Genomic DNA, 6,191 nt, shown 5'->3' on the forward strand with positions numbered 1-6,191 from the left:
TAGTGGTGATGTTCACGGTCTGGCATTTGTGTTGCGTGAATATTACTTGCCACTTGTCAGCCTGGATACTGTCCAGATCTTGACAATGTGTTGCTGGAAAAGCGCAGCAGGTCAGGCAGCATCCAGGGAACAGGAGAATCGACGTTTCGGGCATAAGCTCTTCTTCAGGAATGAGGGAAGAAGGGCTTACGCCCGAAACGTCGATTCTCCTGTTCCCTGGATGCTGCCTGACCTGCTGCGCTTTTCCAGCAACACAATTTCAGCTCTGATCTCCAGCATCTGCAGACCTCACTTTCTCCTCCACTGTCCAGATCTTGTCGCATTTGGACTCTTCAGTATCTGAGGAGCCACAAATGTTGCTGAACATTGTGCAATCATTGGCGAACATTCCCACTTCTGACCTTTTAAAAGAGGGAAAGTCGTTGATGGAGCAGCCCTGAAGATGTTTGGGCCTAGGCCACTGCTCGAGGGACACCTACAGACTTGCCCTGGGGCTGAGTTGATTGATCTTTGTCAACCATGACCATTTTTCTACGTATCAGGTATGATTCTAATCAGCGGGGAGTTTGCCCTGGATACACATTGATTCCCGTTTTGCTAATACCCCTTGATGCCACACTTGATCGAAGGCAGCCCTGTTTTCAATGGCTGTCACTCTTACCCCACCTCTGCAATTCAGCTCTTTTCTCCATGTTTGAACCAAGGTAATGAGATCAGGAGCTGAGTGACACTGGGGCAGCCCAGCCTGGGCGTCACTGAGCAAGTTTGTTGCTGAGCAGGTGCTTCTTGAAAGCACTGACACCTTCCATCACTTTATGGATGATCGAGAGTAGACTGATGGGTTGGTGATTGGCTGGATTGCATGTATTCTGCGTTTTATGTATCGGAGATACTTGGGAATTTTTCACATAATCGGGGAATTGTCGTTGTTGTAACGGTATGAACAGCTTGGCTCGGGCAGTGACAAGTTCTGGAGCATATGTCATCAGTACTATTGCCAGAATGTTGTCAGCATGTATCCCGTTTGGAGTATCCAGTGTCTCCAACCATTTCTGGATATCACGTAGACTGAATCAAATTGGTTGATGGCTGGTAAGTGAATTGCTGTGGACCACTAGAGGAGGCTGAGATGGATCATTCACTCAGCATTTCTGACTGAAGATTGTTGCGAATGCATCATCCTTATGTTATACACTGAAGTGCTGGGCTTTTCCATCGTTAAGGATGGGGACAATTGAAGAATCTCTTCCTCCAGTGAATTGTTTAATTTTCTCGACTAGATGTGGAAGGATTGCAGAGCTTAGATCTGATCTGTTGCTTGTGGGATCACTTAGCTCTGTCTATCACTTACTTCTTGTGCTGCTTGGTGCACAAGTAATCCTGTTTGGTGGCTTCGCCAGGCTGACACCTCATTCCCAGTGCTGCTCCTGCCATCCTGCACACTCCATTGAATCAAGGTTGATCCTCTGGCTTGATGGCAACAGTTGCAAGGGGGATATGCCAGGCCATGAAGTTGTGCGGGATTACAATTCTGCTGCTATTGATGACTCAATACACATTATGGACATCCATACTTGAGCTGCTAGATCTGTTCGAAGTCTGTCCTATTTAGAACCGTGATAGTACCACCCAACATGGTGGAGGTTATTCTCAATGTGCAAGTGTGACTTTGTCTCCACAATGACTATGCGGTGGTCATTTTTACCGATACTATCATGGACAGATACTTATGCAACTGGCAGATTAGTAAGGATGAGGTCAGGTATGATTTTTTTCTCTCTTGTTGGTTCCTTCACCATCTGCCGCAGACCCAGTCTAGCAGTTATATCCTTTAGGACCCGGCCAGCTCAATCAGTAATGCTGCGGCTGAGCTACTCTTGGAAGTGGACATTGAAATCCTTCACCCAGAGTACATCTTGCGTCATTGCCACCCTCAGTGCTTTCTCCAAGTGTTGTTCAGCATGAAAGAGTACTGATTCATCAGTTGAGAGAGGCTGGTACATGGTAATCAGCTGAGTCACTGTTGAGGACTACCAGAACAATTTCCTTCCACCTATTGTGTCGCCACCTCTGCTGTGTCTGTCCTGTTGGTGAGACAGGAGATATCTGGGGAACGTGATGGGGTGTCTGGGACATCGTCATGCTCACAGAATCATACCTCACAGACAATGCCAGGCTGTTGCTTGACGAATCTGTGTATTTTAATTCACTGTTTCCTGCTAGCTGTCCCATTCTAGAAACATGGCTATATATTCGCCCCAATCCACTCAGATTTGATTTTGCAAACTGGTCTTGGAGCTTTACCAAAATGTTTCCAAAAATCCAAATGTTTTACATCCATTACCTATCTTTCATTTGTCTCTCAGTCTGTTTCACAAACATAATTCCCGTTTCATAAATCTATTTTAGTGTTGTCTGTGACAATTATTTCCTTTCCAATAATTTCCCGACAACTATTTACTTACTATGTTCTATGTTCCATGTACTATACTATTTTTCCACACCAGACTTGATTTTCCTAAAATTGTTAGAAACTTCTGTGAAGACAGAACTGAAGTAGTGGCTTCATAGTTCTGCCATTTCCCTGTTCCCCATTCTCTATTATCTGGTCTCAAACTGTAAGGATGCTGCACGTGTTTTCTCATATTTCTCACATTGACATAATTTGACAAGCTATTACAGCTCACTCTTATAACTCTTGTGAATATACTCTTCAGAAACTCATCAATTCCTGCCTTAAGCTGCTCAATGATTGCCCTTCCACACCATACACTCACAGGAGCATAGAATCTGTGCCAACAGAAATACAACACGATCTATCTTCGTCCCACTTTCCTGCACTAGGCCCATAGCCTGGAATGTTATGACACTTCCAATTGCTCGTCCAAATAATTTTTAACGGTTATGAGGTTACCCGTGATAATTCCCCTCTCAGGAAGTACATCCCTGATGCCAACATCCTCTGGGTGAAAAACAACTATTGTTAAAATCTCTCTAAACCTCAAAACCTTCACTTTAAATGTGTGCTCCCTTGTTCTTTACTCTCTGGCGAAAAGGAACAGCTGCTGTCCATCTCCCCTCTCCATGCTCCTCATAATCTTATCCTTCTGAATCACGTCCCCCTCAGCGTCCTCTGCTCCAAAGGAAACAACCCGAGTTTATTCAGCCTCTCTTCATAGCTGATATGCTCCATCCCAGGCAACTTCCTGGTGAATCTCCTCTGTACCCCCTCCAGTACAATCACGTCCTTCCTGTAATGTAACTCCCAGAATTACACACAGTACTCCATATTGGCCTAACCAAAGCCCTGTACAGCTCTTATAATCTACGCCCCGATTAGTAATGCTACACCTAAGGTACACTTCTTAACTAACCTATTACCCTGTCCAGTCACATTCAGGGATGAATGGAGAAGCAAGCTCTGAGCTTCCTAGTGTGCTGTCATTCATTGAGTACTCCCCTGTCTGCTTCCTTCTTCCAAATTGCATCACCTCATACTTATCAGGGTTATATTCCAACTGCAATTGATCTACTCATCTGACCAATCCATCTGTATCATTCTGTAACATAAGACATTCCTCCTCAACGCAAACACAAACTTACTTATCACAACCCCCACACCCTCCACCCACTCCCCTCCATTCACATCTGCACCACTCATGAATACTACAAATAATAAACGACGCAGCACTGTTGTCTTTGGTACACCAGGGGACACTGGTCTCCAGTCACACATACAGCCTTCTCCCACCAACCTCTGTCTCCTGCCACAAGACAATTTTCATTGTAACTTGTTAAGTTATCCTTGATCCCATGAGATTTTACTTTATTCTTCACTTTGCCATGCGGAGATTTGTCAATGTCCTTGCTGCAAAACTAAATAAGCAACCTCCTCAAACTAATTCAAATTCGTTAGATTTGATGTCTCTCTGATCAAGTCATAATGATTATCCCTGATCAAACCTTGCCACTCTGATTGGAGTTCAATTTTCTCCTTCCCTATTTTCTCCAGTAGTTTCCCTAACAGTGTTGTAATACCCGCTTGTCTATAGTTCCCTGGTCTATCTCTCCCACCCTTACTGTGAAGTGGAATCACATTAGCTGGTCTCCAGTACGCTGGCCCCTCGCCTATGGTCATATTCTACTTAAAAATTTCAGTCAGGATTTTTCCTCCCTTGTTTCCAACAGCAGCCTCTGATACAACTCAGTTCGACCTGGCAATCAGTCCAATTTTCTACCAGCCAAAGCCTCAAATTCCTGCGAGAATTTTACATCAATCTGCTCAAGAGCTTCACCATCCATCTCCTCGAATTCTGTCCCTGCATCCTTCTTCTGCCTAGTAAAACAGTTGTGAAGCTCTCATGTCACAATCTCTCAATGTTCTCGAGCTTCACACACAGATTGCCGCCTTGGTTTCTGATAGACACTAACTGTTCACTGATTATTCTGCTCTACTTGTTGTCCGTGTAGAATATCATGGGATTCTCCCTAATTGCGCCTCCGTGCACTTCTCCATGTCCCTCTCTTATTCAGTCCCCTCTGTGTTTCTAAGATTCTAAGATTCACTACGATCACCTCTCATTATTTGAAGTTCGAGATCACAGGCTAAGTTTCTCAATCAGATTATATTCCAATTATATTCACGTGAATGTAAACCTAATTTTTACTTTCCCATTTGCATATGTTCTTCCCAATGCCTTTTGCTTCAACTTTTCTTATGATATTAGTGTGTGGGTTCTCAAAACAAAAATCCACCTGAATATTCAACTATACGATATCCATTGGTTCCTCATTGCTGATGTCTACAAGAATCATCTTCAAACCATTCCAAAAAAACTGTTTGCCACGTACGGTTTTCCTTTCATCGATGCATTATCGTACTCCCCAGGTTTGCTATTACCTTCTATATATCTAGTAGCATGTTCTTTGTAATCGAGTTCAACAGACACCAGACTGCAGATGACAAGTTACGTAGTATGTAGTATTCCACAACTCTCCATCTTCATTCTTAGTTAAACTGGCGGATAATATTTATAACCGTCCCTTATCCCTATTGGCTACCTGCCTTTCGGGAATGTGTCGGAAAATAACTTGAAAATCCATAATGCAATCAACAAGACTATTGCTGCTTCTACTGAAATGTTTGTATGAAGTAAATCTGGTCTGTCAGATTTATCAATACTCAATCCAGCTGTCTTTTCAAATACTACCTCAACACCGACAAGAATGATCTTATTGTTTACTTACACAAGTCCTATGGTCACTTGGTATTTCTGGGAGATTTTCTGGATATTCTTCCTTGAAGACAGACACAAAGAAACTGTTTCTTTTCCATGTAATGTCTCTGTTCCTTACAATAAATTACCCTGTCCGCACACTGACTGTTCCAAGTTTGACCATTTTTTTATTTTTGTTTCATACATTGATAGAAGCTTTTTTCGCAGTCTTTATGTTGATTTTTTGTTTTCATGCTTTTTTTCTTTATGATTTTTTTCTCATTTTTTTTGTCCTCCTTTGCTGCGTCCTACGTTTCTCTGAATCCATTGGCTTACTACAATACTTGGCATTTTTCTAAGCTGCTTCCTTTGATCTAATAGGTAGATGGGAGAGGGGGGAATGTGAAAGTGGTAGGTCGGAGAGGAGGGTGGAGTGGAGAGGTGGGAAGGAAGATGGACATATGGGAACATTCACGAGGGCGGTACCAAGTTGGAAAGTTGGACTAGGATAAGGTGGGAGGAGGGGAAATGGGGAAACTGGTGAAATCCACATTGATCCCCTATAGTTGGAGAGTACCATGGCAGACAATGAGGTGTTATTCCTCCATTACTTAGGTTTTGGCAATGGAAGAGGCCCAGGATTTGCATGTTCTTTGTGGAGTGAGAGGGGATTTAAATTGTTCAGCCACAAGGTGGTGAAGTTGGCCAGTGTGGCTGTACCAGAGATGATCGATGAAACGATCCACAAGTTGGTGTCCTGTCCCGCCACTGTAGAGAAGACCAAATCGGGCTTAATGGATGCATTAGATGAGGCGTTCTGTCTCCCTTCATCACCCATTACTTTCAAACCGCCACATCTCCTTCACATTTATCTCTCAGACCCCTTAGCCCACAAACCTCATTCTTGATGAAGGGCTTATGCCTGAAACATCGATTCTCATGCTACTAATATGCTGGCTGACCGGCTGTGATTTT

General features: G+C 43.4%; 1 long non-coding RNA gene across 1 annotated transcript; it reads right to left on the reverse strand.

Moving 5' to 3' along the window:
• Window positions 1-231: 231 nt before the first annotated feature.
• Window positions 232-3,453, reverse strand: LOC122546488. The gene is made up of 3 exons (XR_006310754.1): window positions 3,361-3,453; window positions 3,227-3,229; window positions 232-263 (listed from the first exon to the last, which is right to left on the reverse strand). It is a non-coding gene; the product is annotated as an uncharacterized LOC122546488 (long non-coding RNA).
• Between the last annotated feature and the right edge of the window lie 2,738 nt (window positions 3,454-6,191).

This window comes from Chiloscyllium plagiosum, unplaced genomic scaffold (genome assembly GCF_004010195.1).
Source record: "Chiloscyllium plagiosum isolate BGI_BamShark_2017 unplaced genomic scaffold, ASM401019v2 scaf_15333, whole genome shotgun sequence".
Classification (NCBI taxonomy): domain Eukaryota; kingdom Metazoa; phylum Chordata; class Chondrichthyes; order Orectolobiformes; family Hemiscylliidae; genus Chiloscyllium; species Chiloscyllium plagiosum.